The sequence below is a fragment of the Medicago sativa genome, chromosome 8 (genome assembly GCF_051527215.1).
Source record: "Medicago sativa cultivar Bolivia chromosome 8, Bolivia_mono, whole genome shotgun sequence".
Classification (NCBI taxonomy): Eukaryota; Viridiplantae; Streptophyta; class Magnoliopsida; order Fabales; family Fabaceae; genus Medicago; species Medicago sativa.
Window position 1 is genome coordinate 39,098,566 of NC_140756.1, and position 15,286 is coordinate 39,113,851.

At 38.2% G+C, this 15,286-nt stretch overlaps 1 non-coding gene across 1 annotated transcript; it reads right to left on the reverse strand.

Annotated features, from left to right (window-relative positions):
- Positions 1–14,919: 14,919 nt before the first annotated feature.
- Positions 14,920–15,026, reverse strand: LOC146899005 (small nucleolar RNA R71). Its single transcript, XR_015024291.1, has one exon. It is a non-coding gene; the product is annotated as a small nucleolar RNA R71 (small nucleolar RNA).
- Between the last annotated feature and the right edge of the window lie 260 nt (positions 15,027–15,286).

Here is a 15,286-nt window from a genome sequence, read left to right on the forward strand (position 1 = left end):
ACTACGAAGGCAGCAGGAAGGTCAAAGAAGCTAAAGCTCTCATGCTTGTACATCAGTACGAGTTATTCAAAATGAAGGATGATGAAACAATTGAGGAGATGTACTCAAGGTTTCAAACCTTAGTCTCTGGGCTACAAATTCTAAAGAAGAGCTATGTTGCTTTTGACCATGTGAGCAAGATACTCAGAAGCTTGCCTGCAAGATGGAGACCAAAGGTGACTGCCATTGAGGAAGCTAAAGATTTAAACACTTTAAGTGTCGAAGATCTTGTTAGTTCTCTCAAAGTTCATGAGATAAGTCTTAATGAACATGAGTCTACTAAGAAGAGTAAATCAATAGCTCTTCCATCCAAAGGCAAGTCATCAAAAGCTCTCAAAGTGGTTGAATCTGAAGAGGAAGAACAATCAAGTTCAGATTCTGAACCAGATGCTGCTGAAATGGCCATGCTCTCAAACAGACTTCAATATCTGGACAAGAAGAACAGAAAGTTTCTATCCAAGAGGAGTAACTCCAGAAGCTCAAGGAAAGATGATCAGAAGGGACGCTTCAACTGTAAGAAGCCTGGACATTTCATTGCTGAATGCCCTGATCTTCAAAGAGAAAAGTCAAAGGACAAGTCAAAGAGGTCTACATTCAAACCAAGCAAATTCAAGAAGCAGATCAAGCAGAGTTTAATGGCAACCTGGGATGATTTGGGAAGTGAATCTGGATCTGATAAAGAGGAAGCTGATGAAGATGCAAAGATAGTTGTTGGGTTGGTAGCGACAGCAACTTCAGAAGCTGGATCAGATTCAGACTCAGAAGATGAAAACGAGGTATATTCCAAAATTCCCAGAAATGAAATTGTTGAGTCACTTAAAGAACTTCTTACACATTTTGAAGTAAGAACCAATGAGTTGAAGGATTTAAAAGAAAAATATGTTGATTTAATGAAACAACAAAAATCAACTCTATTGGATCTGAAAGCTTCTGAAGAAGGACTTATGGGCTTTGACTTCATTTGTAAAACATATGAAGACAAGCTCAGGTTCTTATGTCAGAAGCTACAAGAAAAGTGTAATGAGAAACCTTTAAGCAACCATGAAATTGCTCTTGAAGATTTTATCATATCTGGCATTGACAGAAGCAGAGTGGCTTCTATGATTTATAGCATTTACAGAAACAATGGCAAAGGGATTGGTTTTTCAGGAGGGAAACCAAATGAAATCAGTCTCAAAGCATGTTTTGAATGCATCAAGGAAGGTCTGAAAATAGTTTTTGTACCTGAAGGTGCTGAGTTAGAAACTGTTGTTCAATCAGAACCTGAAGCTTCTAGCTCTAAGGCTAAGATTACTTCAAAGCCAAAGAACTCTAAGCCAAAGGCTATGATTAAATCTGACTCCAAGACTTCAAAGATCAGGATCCTGAAAAGATCAGAACCTGTACCTCAGAGTCTCGTGAAACCTAAATCTGAGGTTCTGAAGTCTAAGTTTCAGAAGAAGACAGTTACTGCTTCTGAAGTACCAAAACCAAAGGTAATGGTTAATTAGAAGCAACCCAACTCACAGCACAAGGTACAAGGAGTGAAGAGTAAAGCCTTAAGTACTAACCTTTCAGGACCCATAGGACAATGGGTACCTAAATCTGAAAATGTCAATGATGCAGGTATGTCTAAGAGCAGCACCAATGCAAAGATCATGGTACCTAGACAGCGGTTGCTCAAGACACATGACAGGAGAGAAGTCCAGCTTCCTCAGCTTAACAATGAAAGAAGGAGGAAGTGTGAAATTTGGAGGCAACCAATCTGGCAAGATCATAGGTACATGAACTATTGGTAATTCCTCTACCTCAATTAATAATGTATGGTTGGTAGATGGTCTTGAACATAACCTTTTGAGCATTAGTCAATTTTGTGATAATGGTTATGATGTGCTTTTTGAGAAAATCAACTGTACAGTAATCAACAAGGAAGACAAATCCATTGTGTTCAAGGGAAAGAGAGTTGATAATGTCTATAAAATCAATTTTTCTGAACTGGCTGATCAGAAGGTGATTTGCCTTCTATCAGTGAATGATAAGAAATGGATGTGGCACAGAAGGTTGGGACATGCTATCTAGAGGTTAATCTCTAAGCTTAGTAAGTTACAACTTGTCAAAGGGCTACCAGACATTGACTATCATTCAGATGCACTCTGTGGTGCATGTCAAAGAGGGAAAATTGTGAAATCATCTTTTAAAACCAAAGACATTGTTTCAACCTCAAGACCCTTAGGACTACTCCATATTGATTTATTTGGACCAGTGAGTACTGCATCCTTATATGGAAGTAAATATGGATTAGTCATTGTTGATGATTACAGCAGATGGACTTGGGTGAAATTCCTGAAAAGTAAAGGTAATGCATATGATGTATTCAGTAACTTCTGCACACAAATTCAAACTGAAAAAGAGTCAAAGATTTTGAAAATCAGAAGTGATCATGGTGGAGAATTTGAAAATGAGCCATTTGTAACTTTTTGTGAAAAACATGGAATTATTCATGAATTCTCTTCTCCTAGAACTCCACAACAAAATGGGGTTGTAGAGAGAAAGAATAGAACTTTACAAGAAATGGCCAGAACCATGATCCATGAAAACAATTTGGCTAAACATTTTTGGGCAGAAGTAATGAATACAGCATGTTATGTTCAAAACAGGATCTATATTAGACCTATTTTGGAGAAAACAGCGTATGAACTCTTTAAAGGAAGGAGACCCAATATCTCTTACTTTCATCAATTTGGATGTACATGTTACATTCTAAATAACAAGCTCTACCTAAAGAAATTTGATGCCAAGGCCCAAAGAGGAATCTTCTTAGGTTACTCTGAAAGGTCAAAGGCATACAGAGTGTATAATTCAGAGACACTCTGTGTTGAAGAATCTATGCACGTTAAATTTGATGACAAAGAGCTTAAAGATAAAACTTCAAAGCAAGGTGAAAGTGTTGCAGAGATACAGGTTCCTGAAGCTACTCCAGAACCTGATCAGATAGCTGAATCTGAAGAAAGTCCAAAAGCTGAACCCACATCAGAAGCGCAAGATGAAACTGCTTCTGATGAAGCACAAGATGGCTCACATCAAGCAGATCCTCCCAGAAACACTTTCAAGCACAAGTCTTCACATCCTGAGGAGCTAATCATTGGAAACAAAGATAGTCCAAGAAGAACAAGATCATACTTCAAACAAGAAGAGTTAATGATTGGATTGATCTCAATGATTGAACCTACAACAGTTGATGAAGCACTTTCAGATGATGGATGGATCTTAGCTATGCAAGAAGAGTTGAATCAATTTCAAAGAGATGATGTGTGGGATCTGGTACCCAAACCTCAGCACAAGAACATTATTGGAACAAAATGGGTATTCAAAAACCAGCTGAATGAGCAAGGAGAGGTAACAAGAAACAAAGCCAGACTTGTTGCACAAGGGTATAGTCAACAAGAAGGCATTGATTACACTGAAACATTTGCTCCAGTTGCAAGATTGGAAGCAATCAGGTTACTTCTTTCCTATGCAGTTAATCATGGCATAATATTATATCAAATGGATGTCAAGAGTGCATTTCTTAATGGTGTCATAGAATAAGAAGTGTATGTCAAGCAACCTCCTGGATTTGAGGATATTAAGTATCCTGACCATGTTTTTAAACTGAAGAAATCACTATATGGCTTGAAACAAGCTCCCAGAGCTTGGTATGATAGACTAAGTAATTTCTTAATAAAAAATGACTTTAAAAGAGGAGAGGTTGATACAACACTCTTCAGAAGGACTCTTGGGAAAGATATTTTTGTAGTGCAAATATATGTTGATGATATAATATTTGGTTCTACTAATGCATCTCTTTGCAAGGAATTTTCTAAGTTAACGCAGGATGAATTTGAAATGAGCATGATGGGAGAGCTGAAGTTCTTCCTGGGCATTCAAATTAATCAATGCAAAGATGGAGTCTATGTTCATCAATCAAAATATACAAAGGAGCTTCTGAAGAAGTTCAAGCTTGAAGATTGTAAAGTGACGAACACTCCAATGCATCCTACGTGCACCTTAAGCAAAGAAGATGAAGGAGCTAAAGTTGATCAGAAGCTGTACAGAGGTATGATTGGTTCCTTGTTATACCTCACTGCATCTAGGCCAGATATTTTATTCAGTGTATGCTTGTGTGCAAGATTCTAATCAGATCCTAGAGAATCTCATATGACTGCTATCAAGAGAATCTTCAGGTATTTGAAAGGAACAACTAATCTTGGACTCCTTTATAGGAAATCCTTAGATTATAAGCTAATTGGATTCTGTGATGCTGATTATGCTGGTGATAGGATTGAAAGAAAGTCAACCAGTGGCAATTGTCAATTTCTGGGTGATAATCTTATATCCTGGGCTAGCAAAAGACAAACAACTATTGCTATGTCTACAGCAGAAGCAGAATATATTTCAGCTGCAAGTTGTTGTACACAACTACTTTGGATGAAACATCAGTTGGAAGACTATCAGATAATTGCTAACAGTATTCCCATTTATTGTGATAATACTGCTGCTATTTGTTTGTCTAAAAATCCAATTTTGCATTCAAGAGCTAAGCATATTGAAATCAAACACCATTTTATCAGAGACTATGTTCAAAAAGGAATTTTAGATATACAATTCATTGATACTGAGAATCAATGGGCTGATATATTTACTAAGCCTTTAACTGTTGAAAGATTTGATTTTATAAAGAAAAATTTGAACATGCACTTTGTGTCTGATTAAATGTTTGCTTGCTCCTGAATAGGATTTTAGGTTCTGAAGTTAGTTCAGAAGCAGTAGTCCATCAGAAGCTCTTTATTGAGGTTCTGAGGAAAACTCGCTTCTGATGATGACGCCAGCATCTGAAATCCAGAAGCTGGATTTTATGCTTCTGAATAGTAGAGTTAGTGGAAACGTTGGGAGTTACTTTCTGTGGTAACTTCTGGCCCACTAACTTGGTAGTTACTCTGAGAACTTCTGACGTGGCCTGTATGTATTGGTGTATAACTAAAAAGGGTAATGATGATTTAATAGCTTTGAAAGTACTTTTCACGCGCCCCCAATTTCGTCATTAATATTATGTTTGTTTGTCTCTTTTGAATTGCAATCGTTTTTACGTTTAACACTTTGTCAATTCACACACTACTCACTCACAACAAACACATTTGCTCTCAAACCTCTTGCGAAGTAAGCTCAAAAACCCTAGAACCCTAAATCTTCTTCAAATCTTCATCAAAATGGCATCATCAAGCTCGCATCAAAATCCTTCAGAATCAACTTCAAGGATACAACAACAAGCACCTGGATCTGGATCTGTTTACAAACAGAGGACAATGTCTATTCCTCTTACAAACAGAAGAATGTTGTTGAAGTTCAACACTGATTGTTTCTTTCAGAGAGGAGGAGGATCTGATCAACCAAATTTTCAGCAGAAGCTAGCTATCTATTTCATGGCAATCCATGACAAGATCAACTTCCCAAGATACGTCATGGATCATCTATGCTGGGCAATTAATTAGGGCATTGTTAAAGGAAGGAAGCAAGTGCCCTATGCAAGATTGTTGTCGGAGATCTTTCATCAAGGGAAAGTGCTAGACAATTTGAAAAAACAAGGGATGCATCTGATAAATGCTTTGAAGTCTCTACTGCTGAGAAGACTATCAGTAGCAAGACCTTGCATTCCATGCATCTTTTCAAAAATGCCCCTCAAGATGAAAAGTGGTTGGAAATGACTACAGCTGAATCTGAGATTATCAGGGACTTTCCTCTCATCATTAAGGAAAGCAATCCTGAAATCTTAGCTAAATCAGTAGCTGAGTATGTCATGGAAATAGATGCAAGCCCACAGGAGCAAGCTGCTCCTGTTAAAACCAAAGGGAGGAAAGTCAAGGGAGTTACTGCAGAAGCCACTGATGATAAACCCAAACAGAAGAAGGATGCCAAGAGAAAGTGAGGGAAAGCTGAAACTGTTTTCCATAAAGAAAAGTTGGATGAAGCTCTGGATGAGCTAGAGAAAGAAGATGATGAACCCAAGCTGAAGAAGAAGAAGGCACCTTTACAGATGGAATCTTCTATGGTTAAAGTAACTCCAGGCATGAAGAGGATGGCAAAGGAACGTTCTGATGATTTTTTAGCCAAGAGGCAAGAAGTGAAAGCTATGAAAGAATTTCAAAGAGACGAGGAAGGAGAAATGATGATAATCGTGGAAGAAGCTGGTGTTGAAAATATAGAGCAAGTTCAAATAAATCAGGAAGAGAATCTTGGAACTTCAGAAGCAGTAGATAACTCAACAATGTTATCTAAGGTACCTCAAGTTTCTCACACATCTTGTACCACATCCTCTATTCCTTCTGAAGACACTTCTCTTTTAGATCACCAAGAAAGTCATTATCTTGGTGAACTACCCCAATCTAGCTTTAACTCAACCTCAGAGAAAGCCTCTGAGACAACCCCAGAAGCAACCTCTTCTGATAAAGTTGTTTCAGAAGACCCCCCCACAACAACAACCAGAACCAGAAAAAGCCTTTTCACCCCCTCAAACAGAACCTACAACTTCATCACCCCCAACTGTTCGTGAACCATCTGTTCCTGAACAAGTCACTCCTCAAAAGATCGTTCCTGAACATATTGTTCCTGAACAACCAGTTACTAAACCCATTCTTGAACCTGCATCTGAAACTGCTACTCCTGAACACATTGTTCCTGAGCCAACCCCTGCTTCCATAATTCCTTCACCAGTACAAGCCATCAAGATCACCCACCATACTGGTGTATGTGATATGGACACAGACTCTGAGGATGGTCAAGATGATCATGCCTCTGATATGGTAGTTGACCCCACTCCTGACCAACCATCAACTAGCCAATCCTTAACTACAAATGACCAATCATCATCAAACCTAACCATTGTACACTTAGCCCCTCCAAAACCCTCTAAACAACCTTCACCTCCCACCATTTTCCTGGATTCTCAAGTGCTACAAGATGTGTGGGAAGATATGGCTTCTGAAGTTCTCAGACTTATAGCAGGAAGAAATGACTTGGGTCATCAGTTAACTATCAGAAGCAATGGAAAAGGATCAAGGAAAGGGTCATCAACCTGATTTCAGCACTGCATGATTCCTGCATTGAGGCTCAAGAGCAAGCTAAGCAGAAGTTGGAAGATTGGTTGAATGGAATGGAAGAGAATACTGGAGATGTAGAAATTCTTGGTACTTGGGTGAAGAACCCACTCAGTATCAGAGGCAGAGAACCTGGTGAATTCCTGCCTAAGGATTTGCATCTGATTATCCCTTCTGAGATCCTGGAGAAGAATGATGCACCTGACCTGACTCTAGCTCAGGAGAACAAGGTGCTCAAAGAAAAAAATGAAAGACTTGAAACAGAGCTACTAGAGCAGAAGCTGAAGATATCAAAATTGGAAGCTGATATGCAAGAACCCAAGATCAGAGAAGACAACTACAGAAAAGAGATGGACAAGAAGTATGCTGATGTTCATGAGCTTCTGAAGAAGATTTTAGAGAAATAAGCCAAACCCATAGTTGCACACTTTTACCTTATTTTTTGTCTCTTTAGGCTTTTAATATTCCATGATCATTGTTATACCCTAATTTTGGACCTAAAAATATTTTCTCAAGATTTTTCCTATCTCTGATATGTGTCTTTGGACCTTTGAAAGATTGCCTATTTGTTACTGTTTACTCTGATATTTCACTCTGCTGTATTTGCATATTTCTACTGTCTATGTTTGAAAATATTTTCAATTGTGACTTTGTCCATGTTTTCTTGCATTTCAAGTCATCCATAAACATTTTTCTTGCACTTCAAGTCATTTGAATTTGTCTCTGATCAATTGCATTTTTCTCTGCATTTTATTCCAATATTATTTGCAAAATTCATGAAAAAGGGTATTTTAGTCATTTCATGCATTCAAACTCATTTTAGTCCTTAAAAATTGTTTGAGTCTTTTCAATTGGTTTGTGTAAGTCCTTATTTCAATTCCATGTCAAAATCCATTTCAAAAAATTGCATTTGAGTCATTTTGAGTCAGTTTAGCCCCTAGGGGCATTTTAGTCATTTCCAGTGTTAAAACCCTGTTTAATCTCTAAAAATTGTCTCTGAGTCTTTTAATTTGCTCGTATAAGCTCTTGCCTTAATTCCCTGTTAAAAAACCATTTTTCAATGTGCGTCTGAGTCATTTTGAGTCGTTTTAGTCCCTAGGGGGCATTTTGGTCATTTCACACAAAATTTTGACAGAGAGAGGTTACTTTGAAGTACCTCATTTAGTAGTTGATTCATTTTAGTCCGTTTTGCTATTTTTAATCGTTTCACTTTACGTTAATTTTCAAATTACTTTTTTTAATGCAACTTTAGTTAATTTTGCATTTTAGTCCTCAAGTTGTTAAAATTGCATTGTAGTTTATTTTTTGTCCAAGAAGTTAGTTACGCCACATGTCTTACTCCTATTGGTCCAACATCCCTTTCATCACCTATATAAGGGGTCCCATGGATCAAGGTCAACTAACTTATTATTTTCACAAAATTCACAAAAATTTCACAAAGTTTTTTCTCTCATTTTTTTTTCCCACTCATTCTCTCCTTTTCTCCTCTCCTTAACCGTATCACCCTCCTCACTCACCTATGACAAACTTTCTCATCTTCCATCTCCACCATAACAACCTTCAAATCTTTCCTCCAACCACCATAACTAACTTTCCACCACCATAACCTCCACAATCTTCATCTTTAACAAACTTCAACCACCACAAAACCTCCATAACCACCACAATCTTCATCTCTAACAAACTTCAACCACCACAAAAACCTCCATAACCACCACTCTCCTCCACCCTCACAACCTTCAGCCGTAATCGAATTCACCAACATCAAAGAGGAAACCGATCTTAAACCGTCACAAGCCATTTTGATTGTGAATTAAACTCATCATCATTGAAGCACCATTAACAAAGCTAGCTGGACCGTACAAAGCAAGAATGAATCGTATCTTCCAGCCTCAAAGATTCAGATCGTGAATAGAGGAGGGAGAGAGAACCAAGCCTACTAGCACAGAGGAGCGAAGCTTGCCGTTGCATTTTGTTCATCTCCGATCCAAAACAGAGGTAACCGTGAATCACCTTCGTTATCTTGTCTCTTTCGTTCATCCACACTCTTTTGTTTCTTCTTCGAATTGGAGTTTGAATTCAGCAATTTTGAGGCAAGTTCTTCGAAAACTAAGTGCAGATTCGTCTTTAGAATCGAAAAGGATATCCAAATCCGTGTTTTTTCTTTAAAACCAAAACACTTTGATTTCTCCGGTGCGGTGGCGCCGCCTGTTAGGCCGGCCACTGTCGCACCGGTATTCATAGGTAGAACGGAATCTGCGTTTGGTTTGAGAAGGAGGTCGATAGGGTGTGAGCAAGAGAAGGAAGAAGAAGGCGTTTCATGCCTCTGTTCCAACGTTTTCCTTTTAACAAATCTTAATTCCGTTTTAATCCTATGCGCTTGCTTGCACCGTTACCATGCTCCTTACCTTCTTGCGACCGTTAGATCACGGGTTGATCCATTTGGATCAATCCGATGGTTCCTGTAGCGTCTGCTTGATCCAAGATCTACGTCCCCTTGGGCTTGGGCCTCTTTTTGTGCAGACCTTGTGTTCTTGTGATTTTCTTGCTGTTCACACACATGCCTAATACTTTTTACACCCCTGTTCATTCAAAAACTCTTGGAAAAATTCCACAAAAATTCTAGTAGTTTTTTTTTGCTTTTTTGATAATTTTTGATGTATCTTGCGTGCCAAATCTTGATCGCAACATGTGAAAAATATTTTGATTCTATGATTAATGCTTTGTGACAATTTTTGTTCAAATCTTGATAAAATTTCTAAAGCTTTTTGTGAAGTTGTTGTGATCAATTATTGGCATTGGATACTTGTTTTTACATGTGAAAATTGCATCAAAAATATATGTGTTCGAGTTTTGTTAGTTTGTGCACTTTTTTTATGATTTTGTGAAAATTGTGATGTGATTTTGTCCTTGAATTTTGGTACATAAGTGTGGCTTTGAGTATGTCGTTCTTGGAGTGATTTTGCTTCTTTTTAGTATATGCTTGCTGTTCTTGTTATGGATCCTTCACCTTGTGAATAATGCGTGTTTCTTGTGTTAAATAAAGTGCAAATATGCTTGAAAATACTATGATTGTATTGCATACTAATTTCCCTTGATATCTCACATCATGATTGAATTAAAACTTTTGAAATGTTACCATTGATGTGAGGATTCTAGGCCTTGGTTTTTCCTTAGAATTTTAGTAATCTTTCAAGTGTTATTTCATCATGTTTTTGATTAAGTTCTTGGTTATCTCTTTGTTAATTTCTAGTTACTTTAATTCTCTTTACTTGTCTCTATTTCTTTTCTATATTTTTGTACTACTAACCCCTTTCCTTTCATGTTTCATGAGCATATTTCATCCTTCAATTTTAGTTTCATTTCTTGCACTTTAAAATTCATGCAAAAGTTAGAATGTAAAGCTTAGGGATTTTGTATCATTTTTCTTATGCTTTTAAATCCTTGCAAGACCATAGAATGTATCTAGGCCAATGATGTAAAGGACAATGGACTCTAATGATGTACACCGACACAAGCACCGACACATGCACACACATCACATAGATACTTTAGATGTATGGTTAGGATATGCATGCCTTAGATGTATGTTTAGGGAATGTATGTTTAGATGTATGTCTAGGAACTTTAAAACTTAGCCAAAAACCCTTTTTCCAAGAAATATGAACAATTTCACTCAAATATTTTTCCAAATAAACCTTGGGATCAAAGTCCCATTGGATTTTCCTTTTCTTTCCTTAAACAAAAATCTTAATGAATTCTAATAATACTTAGACCTCATTTTGCAAAATAACTAATTCAACCTCACAATTTCACAATCTTATGCCTTTGAGGCCTCTCTCTCTCTCTCTCTTATTCTTAAAAATTCCCATTTTCAAACTTAAAATCAATCAACAAAAACAAAAACTTTTTTGGAAGAGAACTACGGTGGATTTGATCCCTTAAAAGGGTACGTAGGCAAGGAATCAAAATTCCTTCAATTCAAATAAAATAAAAATTCAAACACTTTCTTCTCCCTCCAATTCTTCATTTAGTAATTCTTAGGTGTAAATATCATCTTTCAAATAGCATTTAAAATAAAGCGCGCGCATAGAAAATAAAGACGGTTCCTATAGGATACTATAGTCGTTATGGGTGCCTAACACCTTCCCGTAACGAAAACAACTCCCGAACCTCGATTCTCAAGGGTTTTGCTTATTTTTCCCTTCCCAAGAAAAAATGAGATATCAACGGTTAAAAAGGTTCAAACTTAATCAATGTTTGACACCCGAAAAACCAAGATAAAACAGCTGGCGACTTCACTGGGGAGATTTGAGAGTTACGCCTAGTCTTTATTTTTTACGCTTGCGCTTGTATTTTTACTTGCTTCTTTTACTTGCTTTCTTATGTGAATAAATGTTTAAATTTTGCAAACGTGTGGGGGTGAGAATAACAAAGCCCTGCACCCGGGCTGAGTGAACTTAGGATTTAGGGGGGATATAATCGACAATTCATTCCAGGGGTTGCCTCGTGCATTCGATTATGCGATCAATCCCACATAGCTAAGGCATTTTGGAGGTGATGTTGTCGGCGCGTGTTTGTCGCGTTTAGGCACTTTACTTCTAATTGTTCTATGACGCTATGAACCGTAGATAACCAAATCCATCCATGGCCATTTTCTAGGATGTAGTGCGGAGGCTAAACCGAGTGTTTGTCTCGAGTTTTAGTCGTCACGCGATACTACACTCAAGTTAAACCTTCTTACGGATAATCATGGAGCGAGTGCTTGTCTCGTGACACCATGATATACGTCGGAGAGGTTGCGACTTGGGAACCTTTTTAGAACCCGGTTACTATTTCCTAAAGCCCTAGATTCACCGGACACCGTGTCCACCCATGACTCCTTGACTTTGAACCTCAACCCACCATGTTTTCTCCGTACTTGAATGTGATCATGCATACATGCATACATGCATACATGCATAAACTTTTTCCATGCATTTATCGAAAGGCTTAGACAATTTGAATTTGTAAACATTGTAGGAATGGGGAAGACTAAGTCCTACAAGTTCAAGGAAGTGGATTTGGCTAGTTTGAGAGATTTGGCACTCAAGATTAAGGATCCGATTGGTTTCCGACGCCGTTATGGGGATTTACTTACTCTTCTCCGGACTAATGTGGATGAGAAGCTTGTGCACACCCTAGTGCAATTCTATGATCGGAAGTATCGGTGCTTCACATTTCCAGACTTTCAATTGGTACCCACTCTTGAGGCTTATTCTTCTATGACCGGTTTACCCATAGCCAAGGGAACACCTTTCACGGGCCTTGAGCATCCTCCTACTTCTTTGGTTATTGCTAAGGATCTCCATCTTATGACCTCCGATGTTTCCAAGAATCTTGTCACTAAGGCTCGCATCCGAGGGTTCACTTCGAAGTATCTACTTGAGAAAGCTAATCTCCAGACTACTTGTCAAGACACTCTTGAGGCTATTCTTGCACTACTCATCTATGGGCTTATTCTCTTTCCACGTCTTGATGACTTTGTGGATATGAATGCTATTGTAATCTTCCGCTCCAAGAATCCGGTTCCTACTTTGCTAGCTGACACGTACCATGCTATTCATGATCGATCCGGCAAGGGTCGTGGATACACTCTCTGCTGCATATCTCTCCTCTATAGGTGGTTTATTTCGCACCTTCCAAAGTCTTTCCATGGTAATCCGGAGAATTGGACTATTTCACAGAGGATCATGGCTCTCACTCCTAATGAAGTGGTTTGGCTCATTCCCGCTGCTAGAGTCAAAGAGATCATCTTTGGTGGTGGGAAGTTTCTTAATGTACCTCTTCTTGGTACCCGGGGTGGAATCAACTACAATCCAGAACTCTTTTTCTATTCCTAATAATGATTACAAAAGTTCTAATTTGTCTAAAACCCTTCGATAATACAAAAAGAGTCTTTTGCATATGCATCTGTACATATTGATGAGTCATAGATAGTATTAATTTATTGCCTTATTTAGTTTAGTTTTATTTTAGATTTGATTTAGTTTTATTGCATTTTATTTTATATTAGAATATTTTACTTCAAATTATGTTTTATTTTATTTTAGGAATAAATATATGGTGGAAGGTGTCTTGGAGCAAAAAGAAAGAGGACTGGAACAAATACAGCGCAAGAATACGAAGATACGGGACAAAAATATGTTCCCACCAAGTCAGAAGCTTGGCACGGCCAGTGCCAACATGTGGCACGGCCGTGCCACCTCCCAGAGCCTCTTTTGCTGCTTTTTCTTCGGACCCAAGTTACCCTGTTGCAGCTTTACTGTTTTACCCTTTTAGTTGCTTAGTTTCTAAGTCGATTGTAAAGCTATAAATAGAGTAGCTCTCCATCATAAACAATCACGTTTTACTTTGTTTATTTCAATTGCTATTTCAATAAAGTCTTTATTTCCTTTTACTTCCTTTGCAATTTACTTTTATCGCATTCTCTCTTCTTCCCCCATGTCTACGATGAACATGAGTGAGTAGACTTCTTTGTCTTGGGATCGTTGGATAAGTCTAATGACGTAATCCGGATCTAGCCAAGTCTTAAACCTTAATTAATTGTTACCCTAATTCCTAATCTAAATTCACCGTTTTAACATGAATTAATTATTATCAAACTGTGGAAGCGAACGCGGAGGGTTTGATAATGGTTAATTCATCATCACAGATATCAATTCATAAAGCGAACGCGGAGCTTTGATATCCGATCAAGTGAATTTAGACAAGGTTTGCGAAACATGAGAATAGTCTAGCAAACCTTGGGACACATAAAGTTTCGATCTTCAAGGGTCCCAAAGGCAATCACCCATGAGAATAGGTGTGGTTGTTGGAGGGATACACTCACTGACTTCGAGAGGAGCTGTGATATGCTAAAGAGAAACTTGTCCTTAGTAATTAGGATTAACGTTTAATTATAAGTTTAAGGCTTGCTTGTGAAAAGATTCGTTATTATGATGAACCAATGATCCCGAGGCTTTTTATTATCATTGTTATTTACTTTCAAAAACTGCACTCTCCAACTTCTTAATTCTTTCTCCTCTAATCAATATCTAAAAGTTAATTAGATTGACCAACTCCCTAGCGGAACGATACTCTTACTTACTACTATTACTTCGATAGGCCGTGCACTTGCGGTTTGGCCCTATCAAGTTTTTGGCGCCGTTGCCGGGGAGTTAACTAATTTAATTAGCTTTTTCTTAGTGATTAGAATTCTCTCTTCTTCTTCCTCTTTTTCTTTTTATTTTTAACTTTTTTTTCTGTTATCGTTAACTTCTTGGGTTCTCAACCTTGTATGCGAAGAACTAGAAATCAAGCGGTATTCATACCCGAGATCGAAAGGTTCTTACATAGAAGGAGGAGAGCAGCACAAAATAACACCGACATGGCCAATCGCACTCTCAAAGAGTATGCAACGCCGTCTACGGCTGAGCCACAAGCTGTTATTGTGTACCCAACGGTTGAGGATGACAACTTTGAAATCAAGCCTGCCCTACTTAACTTGGTGCAGCAAAACCAATTCTCGGGATCCCCCACTGAGGATCCCAATCTTCACATCTCTGTTTTCCTACGAATTAGTGGAACCATGAAGGAGAACCAAGAAGCCGTAAGACTTCATCTCTTTCCCTTTTCCTTAAGGGATAGAGCTAGCGCTTGGTTCCATTCCCTCGAAGTCGGTTCCATTACTTCATGGGATCAGATGAGGCAAGCATTCCTTGCCCGTTTCTTTCCACCATCTAAAACCGCTAAACTTAGAGACCAAATCACGCGGTTTAACCAAAAAGATGGGGAATCTCTCTATGATGCGTGGGAGCGTTTCAAAGAAATGCTAAGACTTTGTCCCCACCATGGCCTAGAGAAGTGGCTTATAGTCCACACTTTTTATAATGGCTTGTCTTATACCACTAAGATGTCTGTTGATGCAGCTGCAGGTGGAGCACTTATGAACAAGAACTACACGGAGGCGTATGCCCTAATTGAAGACATGGCTCAGAATCATTACAAATGGACCGACGAGAGAGCCATCTCTAGTTCTTCACCCTCCAAAAAGGAGGCAGGTATACACGAAGTCTCTAACTATGATCACCTTGCTTCTAAAATTGATACACTAACTG